Here is a 15357-nt window from a genome sequence, read left to right as displayed (position 1 = left end):
TACATTTTCTGTTAGAAAAATTCGATAAGGTTATGCGGATTAACTGGCAATCACTGCACGAAAACTGCCATAGATCTTTTCTACTCGTGTCATTAATCAACATATTATATTGAAAACTTTTATTTGACCTTAGAATACGAAACTGGGACTTTGACAGTTCTTCCGATATTATAAGAGTCTAGAGTGGTTGTTTAATCTTTAATCCTATGTTAATTATCTTCCGAGGCCTATTGGAATCGACAAGAAACCGGCCGAGTTTATATCATGTTTTGTAACTAGGTCTTCGATTTTATTCACTTAGTTGCAGTGCAACTTTTAAGGAATTTGAACTCTGGACGGGTGGGTGGGTTTTGGTGGCGGTGGGGGGTGGGTTGTAATTCCCCTGCAGCAGCCCCAGAACAATTTTGAATTACAGCATGCTTGAGCAGCTCTAGCGCGTAGGCCTATAAGTGTGGTGTCTACCTAATAGTAAGTGGAGGGGGACTGCACCACACAAAATTTACACAAAGACAAATACACGGACAAGACATCATACTCAGGATAACACAAACATACAGACAATTATGGTGGCTGAAAGCGTCCATTTAGATCGGCGTGTTTCTAGATACAACGCGAGAGTCGCCGTTAAGCCAGCACGACGAAAAAGGCGCCGACCGGCGACTTTTTCGTCGTACTACCTTATCGGCGACACGCGACTTTCACAACACGAGAGTCGCCGTTAAGCCACGCGCCGAAAAAGAAGCCGAAAAAATCGGCGCCTTTTTCGTCGCTCTGTCTTAACGGCAACTCTCGCCTCAGAAGTTTATAGTTAGTTACATGCGCAATGGCTACATTTTACTTCTTGTATATAAAATCAGAATGGAGGAGATTTTGGATGAGTTTGGACTGTCGAGCTTTATCAACATTTTCAGTGACACTAGGGCAAATTAAAATTTATGAGTGTTACAGACATGTGTACTTTCAAAACCTGTTTAGTTACACTAGAATTAGATTTAAAATGTACACGTCTTTATATCACTAAATATTTCCCCATTGATTTAATGTTAATTCTCGTATCTTAGACCGGCTCTAACTTTTTCCCAAATTTTCGTTGGGTAGAACACTTTCTACCACAGATGGAGCAACATGTGGCAACCTCTTGCCCAAAAGCATGTATGAGGTTCACCATGAAAAACTTGAAATACACAAGCTGGAAGTAGAGACAAGTAAACATGCACTTTTCGGCCCTACATTTCAACATAACCGACCTCTCAAAATCATGAAAATGTATTTTCAAACCCCTTTCTTCGATTCTACAACAAAAATCGCCATGCAAAAGGGGGAAAAAGGAGAGAAAGACTAAAAATAACTTTCGCTCTACATTGGTGGGTGACGGCGTAGAAATATTTGGTGATCTGTGTGCCTTAAATGTAGCCATTGCGCATATAACTAACTATAAACTTCCGAGGCGAGAGTCGCCGTTAAGCCAGAGCGACGAAAAAGTCGCCGATTTTTTCGGCGACTTTTTCGTCGCGTGGCTTAACGATGACTCTTGTGTTGTGAAAGTCGCGGGTCGCCGTTAAGCTAGTACGACGAAAAAGTCGCCGATCGGCACCTTTTTCGTCGTGCTGGCTTAACGGCGACTCTTACGTTGTATCTAGAAACCCGCCGATCTAAATGGACGCTTTCAGCCACCATAGACAATTCAAAAAAAGTGAATGGATCCGGGGGCTAGCCGTAAGCGTCCACTGCGCTGTACAGTCCCGGGTCTGTAGTGACACAGACTTCACTCAAATTTGAAAACAATTAGGAATACAACCCAAAGAACCCATTGTGTAATGCCAGCATGAGTCATGATCTGCTATATGCTACACGAAATACGAATGTAGTAAAATTCAACTATACAAGTAACCACATAGGTGAAAAGTATAAAAAAATATTCTAAACTCTTAAATTCAATAAAGAAACGCTTCAGTATTTAATACATATAGGGTACATGTTCCATAGTCACAAACAACAAAAACAAAACTGAATACAAAGAAGCAAGTAGGAAATGTAGACTGTCTCTAGGGACAGCCGTCTGCTGACTGAGAATGGCGTCATATCTTAGAAGGTGATAAAAAATCACAATAAGGGAGATAATCCAGATAAAATAACGTTAAAAGCTTAAAAAACCATAAGTTCTAGCGACTAATCGGAATTATTAAGTTGTGTAATTGTACAATATATAATAATATATTAATATAATAACCCACACAAGAAATGCAAAACAGGTATGTTGAAGAAATCGTACTATGTAAGTGTATTTATAAAGGCATAATATTAAGGGAGGTAATTCAGACAGTGTTAGGTAACTACAGAAACTCTAAAATAAAATTTAAATTGGATCATTATTATCCAGTATGTAGTCGGTTATATACTTACAAGAAATGTCAAACTTGGTATGTTGAAGTAATGGAAGTTTTGAAATTTCTTTTAAAATGCGTGGAATTCAATCCCATTTCTAGTCAAAAATTACACTGGTGATAACTATGTTCAGAATAAAGTAATTTGACTGAAATTTTCAATTTATTCTTCTTTCATCATCTATTTTTGAACTGTTATAGCAAGAATAGCCAACTTCTTATAAAAATCTCCCATAATGTATCTTTTAGTAGATTAGAACGGTTCGGTCATTTAATGATTTAATTGAAAAATGGTACGTACGGTGGTTACATTCCGTGCACACATCTCGTCAAACCTTCAAAGGCTAATATCGTCGCCCAGAATAAAGTAATTTAATGAAAATTTCAATATATTCATTTTGCATTATCCTTTTTTGAACTATTAATGCAAGAACGATCAGCTCTTTATCTAAATCTTACATAATGTATCTTTAATATTGTAAAGACGTAGATTCGAAACGCACCCAATTATGAAATAATTATGCCTTAGCTGAATTTTCGCTAGCTCAGCGAACAGAACTACAGGTATACGATTGCTTGTCAACGAGGTTTACATATTAATTGTAATTTGCAATAAAGGATTATCCCAGAGTAAATTTATTCCTAGTGTTGATTGCGTTGCAATACAGCGGATGGAAGAGGATTGGGGTGAGTTTCTAAGATAGAGGGGGGTAGAAGAAACAACTAATTTGTGGATGACACGAAAAAACCGTGGAATGCAATAGCAGTATGCAAAACGAAACAAGCATAGTAATTGTGCTGAAACATTGCCCACATTGCACGTCTCATCCCTCCCATAAGGGTCCCGTGTGGCAAAGCGACGCTGCTGTTGATCGACTTGCTCAAGAGAACAGGGGACGTGAAACCGACAGCCGCAGAGGGGAACAATGCTCAAGGTGAACCAAGAGGGAAAGGCCTCCGTGTCGGCTTTCGCCGGTAATCAAGCGTAGGGCCCAGAACAGCCGTTTCTCGCTTGAGCCAGCGTTCCCCTCTGCAACCCTCGGCTTCAAGTCCTCTGTCCTATCGAGGAAGTCGGCCAACGGCAGCGTCGCTTCTCCGCAAGGTTCCCTAGTGGGAATGATGCGACGTGCAATGCGATAAATTTTGCGGCACTACTACTCCTGCTTCGTTTTGCATGCTGCATGCGCAAATTAGTTATTTCTTTTAACACTCCGACGCCACCCCTCTATCTTAGAAACTCATCCAAATCCTCTTCCAAGGCAATCAACACTGGAAATAAATTCATCTGGCAACAATAACATTAATCCTTAATATGTAAACATCGCTGACAAGCAATCGTATACATGTAGTTCTGTTCACTGAGCTAGTGAAAATTCAGCTAAGGCACAATCTACCATTTTTTTTTTAATTGGGTGCATTTCAAATCCACGTCCTTAATATATCATATCTGTCGCAATGCCTGTTTAAGCATATATTATATATGTCATAAACAATGACTTCACTACAATACTGTGGCTAACCCAGGCTAACATTAAACAAATTGGATAATTTCCACGGTATTCTATATTAATTCCCCTTTTCACAAGTGTAGTTCCTTCTACTGACGCTAACGCTAGAAATAGTAAAGAACCTACGCATATCAGATCATATTATTTTTACTTGAAACACAATTTCAGCACGTCCCTTCCATGCTTCTGTACAATCGAATCGAAATATTAATTCGTTCAAACGAGATAATTAATTCGTTCAAGCGAGATAGTAACTCGTTCAAACGAGATACTGCATATGTTCCTCGATTTAAACTAAATTTATTTACATGACATACATTGTCTGTCTTCCCAGTTGGTATAACGTCGCTTTTTTCAAATTTCAATCATAAATAATTTCAGTTTTTCTATGAAATCATTAAAATTATGGATATTATTTGTAGAATGTGCATATTATCTATCTACATATGACATATCTTTCCTTGACGGCCTCTTTCTGCAATACTTTGGGTGCTACTGACACATTCAACAAACCCACAGAATGACAAGAAGGGTAAACTCTCAGCTCTGCGTGGTTTAACCAACAACCTGCATGGTTAAATACTATAGTCCATAATGTCCTATGCGAGATAATCTTCCGAAATATTGAAATATTATCGACTTATCAACTCAAATAAAAAATAGAAGGATTTTTTTTGTGTGCAATCTTACCATAAAATTTGTGTCAAGCTTAAGCACTAGATCGTGTAGATGACTGACGTTCTGAGATTAGATGGAATTAAAGCAGGAATCAGAAACCCAACTGTCAATAATCTTTCATTAAAAACAGTGCCATAAACTCCTCTCTTTGTTGATTTAGGGCTCCATGCCTAGCGTTTCTCTAGATTTATACTGTAACTACAATGGGGACGTCGGAGTATATTCCACCACGACGTTAATTCAGTGTTTTGTCTAGAGCTATTTACCGAGCTTGTTTCTCTCGTAAAGTAACATGTCCGTTTATTTCTTGTGTACTAATAGCGTATAGGGTGGGAAGAGAGAGAGATAGTAGACGACTTAATTGCAGGCTTGGAACCACGACTATCTCTATGACATCCTAAGTGCATACCTTTACACCAATTCCTTCTGGTGAATCCATCCCCTCAGAGACTCGCTGTCTTTTGGCCCAGGAACTAGCCGCTAACCGCTACTCTTCTTCTTTTTCCCCTTTGTGTTGGGGTAATGCTCTTCGAAAAAGCCTAAGCCTCCGTCAATTCAAACCCGGTCGACATGAAAATCGGCATGCTTGTTCTTTGCACAGTTCTGCATCGATTTGTGGAGTTAGATATTTGAATTTCGTCCAAAAACATTTACCAGGATCAGTTCCTGGTCCATAGTACGATCGTACTCATTACTAAAATAATTCTATTTAACCAAGGACAAGCGTCGTAGGTCGATTTTGTAAATATTTTATTTTTCTTCAGTAATTGAGAGACACAGCCAATCTAATTACTAGTATTACAGACAAGACTTCGATTTTTTTAATTTTCGCCGTAAGACTCTCATTTTCTTCTATATTACCCCTTTAAAGTAAATTGGCAACTGGTCTATTAGAGTAAGCACGACTATTGTAAGGGGACTATTGCGATATATAAATACCATGTTATTTTAATTTCAGTGCGCGATAGGCCAGTATCATAGTTAACCATAGCCGCTTAATGATTACACTCTGGGAGCTAAATTTTAAAATTGAATCCGATAGTTTATTTACCTAGAAGTCTATAATTAGTGTGGTTTCGATCCCAAGCTTGTACGTGACAAGACATTTGGTATGGCCGCTAGTTCAGGTTTGTTACTTGAAATAAAATTAAATCATCCGCTGGCCCCGAAATTACCTAGTTAGTATCGCGCGGATGCTCTAGCTTTCTTCCAAACTGCACGCAGCAATCCATCTACGTCATACGTCATTATGCTCACTGCCCTAGTTAGCCGCCATTTAAAACGCTCACGTGATCATTTTGGGGCGGGACTTATCGACTGTACTACGGCTTTGTGTACACAACAGAGTAAAAATAACCCGATCAAGCACGTGTTTTAAATAAAATGTCAACTTCTGCAATCCGGTAAAAGCGATATATAATAATATGGGTAATATTGCAATACATTCTTTGCCATTGTAAACTGTCTTTAGAGTTTCAATCTGTTTATCTTTCAAAACAAGGTTAGATACTCCTAAATTTGTCTTCGCAAACAAAAACCGCCTCTGTGAAATTAACTTTTATGGGCGCCGCCATATTGAATAATTAGAGGACTATTTTGTGATCCGGCTTTGATTAGTTTGACATCTTTCATACACAGAGCGGCTAAATAAACATATTTAATTTCATTCAATATGACAATAGAAGAGAAATAAATACTTCTAAAAATTACTAAAAGCGTACTCCGTATTTTCGACTAAAATCGTCGATGTAGGAATTAAAATGTCGGGTAATTAGCTTAGGGCCTGTTCTCAGGCGGAGCTAGCTGTAGACAGGCAGCCTAAGTTTGGGATGGCTTTCTTCCTCTCGCTCTCTTCAGTGGACGTTAATCTCAATCCCTACGCCTGGTATTCTTTCGTTCAACACGAAACACTAACTCATTGTTTGACCTTATATTACTATCATTGGCTCGATGGTGAGCGCATTGTTTACATAAGACGTCGTACGGTAGCGTAAACTAGTTCAGACAAAATGATGCCGTTTACTCATTTTATATACCCATTTACACTCAATAGGAAATATTTTTTATCTCGATACACAGTAAACTACTTTATCTATTTTTTTAATACTTCAAAAACAAATGTTCTAGAATTTAATTTGCAGTAGGAAAAAAATGTTTATATTGTGAGCTAATTAAGAATCATGCAAAATTTAAAAAAAAACGGCACAAGCGGTGTCGGGCGATTTTGACCAAACTTTGCAGATTTGGTCATTGGGTACCCCGTATACCCCACATGAAATATGAGGGTCACCAACCTTGTAGTTACGGAGAACCAGCTATGGCCATTTTAGAGTTAAAAAAACGTCATTTTTTTAAAAAAAAAAACCCAACCTAAATTCAAATATTTCCCATAAATTGTCTATTGATTTTTTATTTTTTTAAAATTATTTTTTATGAATGATCATGTCTACTACTTCAATATATATGACTATTAAATTTTTCCAAAACCATTTGAGGCTATGAGGAATTTATTTTGAGACGTAGTTTTTGCTATATGCTAAAACATATAAATTTCATGATGCCATATCTCACCCACTGCGGGGCTGGGGACAATTCTATTAATAATGGAAGTTGAGGACTACTAATACTAATATTTGGTTTTGACAAAATGACTGGCACGGATTTCTTTCATATTAAATTTGATGGTCGAACTTGAAGAAAATGACTTCATTTTTGGCATCATTTTTCCAATAAAATCATCCATTGCCTGGATTATTAGGCCTGATAATGCCCCATGCAACCGCCTTCCAGCAACCCTGTGTAGGGCCGGTACAGATGATTCGGGAGTTCCACAAGGATCAGTCCTTGGACCTGTGCTTTCTATAATGTATACTAAGAATTTGGGACAACTAATTGACAATCATGGTTTCTAGGACGACATTCTTATGCAGACGATACACAGCTGATCGCAAGTTATTCCCTTTCAAAAACTGTTTCATTCCCTAATTATTCTGACATCAAATTGTTTACACATGACATTAAAGATAGGATGACAAGACATATGTTGAAATTAAATTTAATTGAATTAAGTAAATCAGAATGTATTTTATGTGGTCAAAATACACATCTGAAAAATACAAGTTCAAATGATGTGGTAGTACGAGATGCAATATTTGTACCATGAGACACTGTGAATTTGGTCCAGGAACATTGGCCATGTAAACACTTTATTAGCCAGGAAGCAGCTGCTACACTTATATGTTCATTGGTATTCCCAAGGATTGACTATTGTAACAGCTTGTTAGTAGAAACATCTAGTGCCAATATTGTAGAAAATACCGCAGCTCGAATTCTTACCAGATCATCAAAACACTCTCAGATTACTCCTGTTCTGAAATCAATACTGTTTACATTGTAGACATGTTGATAGCCTCGTTTGTCACGCAATTATTTTTTCTGCAATATTCTGCTATGCACTGGTTAATAGTTCGTAATAAATTTCGTGAATCATGACGTAACGTTATGTTAACATATTTGAAACTCTGTTTAAACCAGAATGATATTGTTACGCAGTTAGGTATTGGTTGTTAATCGGACAATTGACAAGTCATAATTTGGAACAGAAAGTTGCTTTCATTACGGCAGTGTTGAGTGGGATTAGGTCTAATCAAACAAAACACTGCGGGGAGTATGCTAAAATAATGACCTTACGCTCATATAGAATTTGTTTTTTGTCCTTTTGAAATATCGCTCGATTCGTTTCGAATCGTTTGTCAAGTATAGACAGATGTATATGACTAGTACACAATTTAGTTTTTATGATTTGCTATTCAAAAATTCATCATCCTTCTACTAGATCATGAGGTTATATTGCCGAATTAATAAAATGTTGACAAATTGTCTAGAGAAATTAATTGTATTTACCAAGAACAGCTCTTTTGGCATTTACAGTAAATTAAGCTTTTCAAACTTCATCGTTTGAAAATTTTAACAGTGTAATTGGATAGATAGATAGAGAGAGAGATAGATAGCGCTAGCTAGATAGATGGATAGGAATAAGTATTTGTCGTTTTGACAATGGAACATTTTTTAAACTTGAATTTTTTGATGAAAATAATCTGCGTTTATATTTATTTGTTTATTTCTATTTTTATTATGGCTTGCCCTTAATGGGCCTGGAAACCACGTTAATTTGGTTTCACGTGCCATGTTACACTTTTCACTGTGTAAATAAAGCGGTTTATTTTTCGTCATTTTTGTTGAAAATCGTTATTTTTGTACAAAAATGGAAATTATTTACTACTAAACGGGTCGAGTGCCACCCAATTTTTTTCTTGATCTTAAAACTATAGATCATTGCCTTTTCAGTCAGCATTCCAAAAAAATACTTAAACCCGCAGTGGATGAGATATAGATAGAATAAAATGACATACATAAATTGAGCTATTTTGGAACCTTGCAGCAATAAGTCCCTATACCAAAAACCGCTCCATGAAAATCCATCACACTTTCAGAATGTATACTCACTAACCATATCTGCTACGCTATAAAGTTTCATTAATCTACTCGCCGTAGTTTAGTTGTACGAAATAATTGAAAAGTGGCCTGAAAATGATGATTTTTTGGCTTTTTTCGGCCTTAAAATTTCAATTTTTTTTCTACGCTCTAAAAATGGTTCGATTGATCTAAAATTGTGGTAGTGGGGTTTGGAGGGGTTACCCATCATACATAAAAAAAATGGTGAAAATCGGTCACCCACCATGTGCCGGTCCCTGCATGGTTCTCTCGCAAACGCATTCTTAACCCGTACCGATGTCACCCTTTTCAGTGATTGTAGCGTCCTGGCGGATTATCACTGCTGATCATTTGGGTGTTATTCTGGCCCACCCAATATTTCAGTGCAGAAATCAACTACTCTTTTTAAACTATGATTAGCAGTATCAAAATTATACACAGTCGTGTTATTTTAAAATTAGTGAGAGAATATAAAAATGTATGTCTGTGTTACAACATAATTAACTTCATAATATCAATCCAAGAGTCAATCACAACTTGGGTTACAGCCGCCCACGATCAAATATATGACAGAAAATTAGAGATGCAGAGCCTAGGTTTTTTGTTTTTTTTAAATGTACATTATTATTATAGTCTGGATAGCTTTGGCTGTCAGATGTTATATTTCAACTGGCGTGACTCCTTAATGCATGTAGTTTGTTATTGAGTCAAAATCACAAGACCATTCATTCTTGGGCGCTAATAAATATTTGGGCATTGATAATATTTGACCCCTGCCTTTAAGCCTACGCAAATTCGTGGGTATTCTTTGGGTACGCTTAACAAAATTATTAAAATAAAATTGTATATGTTAATTCCGAAATGACCTAGTTTGTGTCGATTGGCACTTTTGATGTTTGTATCATACTTTATATCTAAGAGGAAGTAATTTTGATTGGTTATTTACAGCTAACCACGCTGATTAATAAACCTAAATTATATAAAAGTTCAACTCGTCGTTTCCCACGTACTTCGAGACAATTGGTTAAGCTTCGGCTCTTTGGTCTGTACAGTAGCCTAAGAATTGTATCTTAAGATACCTGTAATAGTATTGAAACTAAAACTAAGAAGTAGTAAATCCATAAAGTTTTGCTGTTATGAATATTAAACCTCTACTTATAACAATTATACTGATTAGTCTACCTAGATTTATGTTTGTAATCCGTCTATTCTACCTAGATACGCTTATGCGGGGGTCAATTTACAACATTTAAATATCCCACTCCATGAATTGTTCATCCTCGGTATCCTCAGTGGTCTCATTCCGTTCCACTCTACTAACCCCCGAGTTCATCTATGGGGAAGACAGGTCTATAAATTATCTGACCTTGATGACTGTGCTATTTTTATCGACCAATCAAATAAATCGTTAAATAGAAAGGAGGTTGGCGAAGGGAAGTAACTAAGGCTAAGACTCTTTTGTAAACTGTTTTTGATTGGATCGAAGAATCAAGCTATGATCAAGTTCGGATAATTTGAATACGTGAATACCCCATGAAAAAACCCAGGGTATGATGGAGTAGAACGGAATGAGACCACTGGGGACACCGAGTATGTGAATTGTTAAGATTTTGCAGATTTTTAGTCCTTATCGAAAGCCCAACCCCAATCAACATAATTTTGCCGTCGATACATTTATATTTTTAAACATATGTGTTGAAAAAAATAGAAAATATTACACAAGATTGTATTAGTGTATATTAGATTCCAGACAAGTCCTTGTCAACACATTTTTTTCCCAGCGCCATGTTTTTGGTTTTTTTTCTGATAATTTTTTCGATTCAGTAATCTAAAGTTGGTTTTATGCTGTCAATTTTGAAACTACTCAATTTGCGAACTAGGGAAAGCCTAGCACTGATATTGAAGTTGGGAGTCATCTGCAATGTAAACTGAAACACTTCGCGAACCTCTCCACGGTTCAAATTTTCAGCTATTTGATAAAACCCCAGCTTAAATAATAGGAATATGTTTGCTAACTTCATTTCGTATCCGGGTGCTAGAATATGGATGAGATATCACGCAATAGAATCATATAATGGAATAGCTTTTAAGACTTATCGTTGGTCTTCTTAATGTGTATTTATGTATTGGCTATATAGATGTTCTCTATATGATCATTAGTTTTAGTACAAACTCAGTGTCACGTTTTCACTAGTTACGCGGTTCGATTCGATTTGGTTCCTTTGTACATGGGATATGAGCGAAAAAAACATCAGTTACGTATCTATTTGGTTCCCTACGTGACTGTCACATAATATCTGACTGCAACTTTCTGGATTAATCATGGCCCCTGTCTGTACGAAATTTCGCCTTTTTGCTTGTGGATCCTCTAGGGGTCACTATTTTATCCGATTTTAAAGAAAAAACATTTAAATATACCAACGTTACACAATAATGCCGGTTGAGTTCTAATTTCGTGAAAATCGACCACAAAATGTCCGATAAAATGGTCGAAAATAGTGTAAAAGTTTGTAATATCAAGTTGGCGCGTCCTCTAGAGGTTCCAATTGTTATTCGATTTTAATGAAACTTAAAATGTATATTTAATACCACATGATCTCGGTTTCTTTCGATATTCGCACATATCGGACTGTAACTTCCTGGATTATGTCCCCTGATTGGACGAAAAACCGCCCTTTTTGCTTGTGAGCCCTCTAGATTTTAAAAACCGTCTAAACATATCACCTTTACATCCTAATGACTGTTGAGTTTAAATTTCGTGAAAATCGCACCAAAACTGTCCGCTCCCGGTACGCAAATAGTGTAGAAGTATGTAATATCAAGGTTTTTGACCCTCTAGAGGTCACAATTTTTATCCGATTTCGACGAAACTTAACATACATGTATATGGTTATATCACAATGATTTGCGTTCCTGTCAATACTTGCGCTCTATTAAACAAATTGTCGATTATCCATTTTTACATTAAATCATTAACCGCAACTCGTATTTAAATACATGTATGTATCCGATGGCATCGAGAGTTTATTTTGGTCTTGGTAAGTTAATTATTGATGTCTAATTAATAATTTATATAACCTTTAAGGCATACAGAAAGATCTAAATAGGCAGATTTAGCTCTCGCATGATGCCTGTTTAAACGAAAACGATAGCAGAATTATTATTATACACACAAATAGGCAGTGTGAAATCAATAGAAGCCATGTAAACTTTAAATGAACATGAGGTTTACGTCTCTAAGTAAATCCAGTGTTAAGATATACCCGATTTCAACACAGCAGACCAAAGCAGGAACTAAAACTATATAGTTTTGCTAGGTTTCCACTGTCGTGTAATGCGTTAAGATAGGACTGTCCCTATTGGTCCACGATCTGGTACGTTTCGATATGATCACCACGATTACTCCACGATTAAAACCACGAATTCAATCGCAGCGCGAATTCTGATAGTGGGAACCTAGCATTAACAAACCGACATCAGCTTAATATTTCGAATCGAAAATGTAATTGTACTGAGTTTGTCACTTCACTAATGGAAATTTAACATCAGGACCTAACCTAAATCAAAAAGCCTTTGTGCCTTTCAGATTTTTTATCTGGCATTTTCTGGCTTTGAGATATACTCTAACAATCACGTTGATTAAAACCATTTTATACATTAATACATTTTTTTGTTATATGGAAAGCTTTTAGGAACTATTATCCCGCTCTATAAACTGTTCTAATAAACATAAAGGTTATATATAAGCACATATCAATCAACATTACCTGACTACAAATGGAATGATAAAGATAAAACAGCGAATGAGGCGTGCTATAAATGACTTGTAACATTGACACCTGCTCAACATGCTTGTTGTTATTGCACAGAAACCCCACCCCACTTCTCTAAGTGATTTCTACTAAAACTAGTGTAAACCAACAAAAGAGTGCAATAACATTTAACATGTCTAGTTATTGCACGGTTAAGCTCCACCCAATCTACTAGAGGGAAAACAATCTGCTTATTCAAATAGAAGAACAAAGGAAGATTTCCCGTCCATGTTACAATTTCATAGAACCTTTTATTTTCCTGCAATAGACGGCCGATATCTAACTTTGTAGTTGTAATACCTTAGTTCTTTAACGTCCGCTTCCACAAAAATGATATCAAAGACGACCAGACATATAGGAGAACAGAAGCTTTCTTCAGTATGAGATGATATCACAGACGACAAGACATATAGGAGAACCGAACCTTTCTTCAGTATATTAAAATATGATTTTGCAATCTTCTCTTTTGCTGCATCTAGCTGTGGTTTGGTTTAGTGGGAAGTTCTTTCCTCTATTAATAAAAAAAGCATAGCAGCATTTGGTAGTGGATCATTGTTCACCTTTTACTAGTAAACAACATTCTATTGCCCTCGTATTGTGTAATGATTGCATTAGGGGTTATGTAGTCCTATATCTTAATGGGAGATAGCATTCCCTACATTTTGGGTTTGGCCGTTTTAGTTGGTGGTTTAACGCCTTACTGCACAGTAGTGTTACAACGGACAATAAACTTGTTCCTATTAGAATATTTCCATGGACTGGTTTAGTGAGAATGGGCTCAGCTAATCGGGTTCTTCCAATTGGTGGTGGATCTCATAAAGAAAATTGGTAGGTGTTTTCTGTTAGATTAAAAATCATTTCTATTCCGTGTATCCATTTTCATGGTGTTGGTGGGGTAGTATTTAGTTGTCTGTGCGTCTAGTCGAGGCAACCACCCTTACTTCAACATTCCACTTAGTCCGATTTATCTCAGGTCGTGGACCATTTCTGCAAGAGTATGTAGTGTTTAGAGGTATGTTGTTAATCTTCACCATCCTCACTAAATCATTTCACCTTTACAAATACAGTCTTTTGTGTTAGTATAATTATGTTCTTTTTATTCTAATACCCGTATCTGTTGTGCAATAATCATGCTTTGCGTATTTATATTCAATGTACCAGTGTTGGCTTGGCTACATCACTTGACTTGCATTGACTTGTAATAAAGTTCAGAGTTCAAACTTCTGGTGGTGCATTCCTCTCCGCATTCGTATAGGATAACTTGATACAGTTTCGATACAAGTTTACACACACACACACACACATATATATATAATATATATATATATATATATATATATATATATATATATCTTCTAGGTTGATTGGTAGTTGATCTTGTCATCTAGCTGAAATATCTATGTAGCAAGTTCATCGAGGGTTAATTCCCATTTTGAACTGATCTGTCTTTTAATCATACTGTTGAATTCAGAGATACGGCAGTTGGCATTGCGGATTCCACTTGTGCTAGGACCCATAGCTTTAGTATGCTTCCTTTCTCTAGTTGCCGGATTTCTTCAGTCCGTGTTATTATTTTGGACCGAAGTCAGGCAGTTCAGTGAGTCACTCGATTGGACAAACTTTGTCGTCTTTTGATCGGAAATTCATGATATTACGTGAAGGATAGCCACCGAACAGTTATTGGCCAGTTTCTTGCCTATTCCGCGTTCCTCTTTGGGTAGTTATGTTCCGAACGATTTCGTCCAACTTTCAGGTTCGTGTGATCCGTAGCTAAGTGGGTAAGACGCTGGCTCGCTAGCCTGTAAGTCGGCTGTTCGATCCCTGCATTGGCCGAGAAAGTTCATCCAGATTTTCCGGCGTGGTTCCCCTTGTCAGTGTTGCATGACGGAGGGCCTGACAAGGACAGCTATCTATTCCTTCGGATGAGACGAAAAACCGTGGTCCCGTGTATACATTAGAATGCACGTAAAAGATCCCTTGGCAGTTGGAATTCGATATAAGAGTAGGCGATAGTGCCGCTGCCCGGGCAAAATTTCCCTCATAGCACACTGTATGGCGTATGCCGGTCTTCATTAGCCCAGCATAGGAGCAGAACAGTAGGACGTTAAACCCCATTTCATTTCATTTCGTGTGATCCATCCGTGTAAACATGGCCCAATTCATCGGACGGCCAGTTGTCATACAAGTGTGCTGAAGAGAAAGCACGCGTCATAGATGGGTTGTTTCTAATTTCCAGAGGAAATCAAGGGTTGTCGGAGGTATTTATATAGCTAAGGTCAGCGGTGCGATCATGTAGCGATCGTGGGTGTTTACTGTTTCACGAGAACACCCAGTTTCAATTCATGGACTATTTGCTTGATGCCCTGACCCGAAGTCCATTTCTTTAGATCATTTATATAGTCCGTTCGGTAATCTTGTCGAGTCACGTAGTTATAGATCAAGGATTTATGGATATTTGAATATTATATAGAGTGTATTGGC

This window comes from Patella vulgata, chromosome 1 (assembly GCF_932274485.2).
Source record: "Patella vulgata chromosome 1, xgPatVulg1.2, whole genome shotgun sequence".
Taxonomy (NCBI): domain Eukaryota; kingdom Metazoa; phylum Mollusca; class Gastropoda; family Patellidae; genus Patella; species Patella vulgata.
This window is presented reverse-complemented; position numbering follows the sequence as displayed.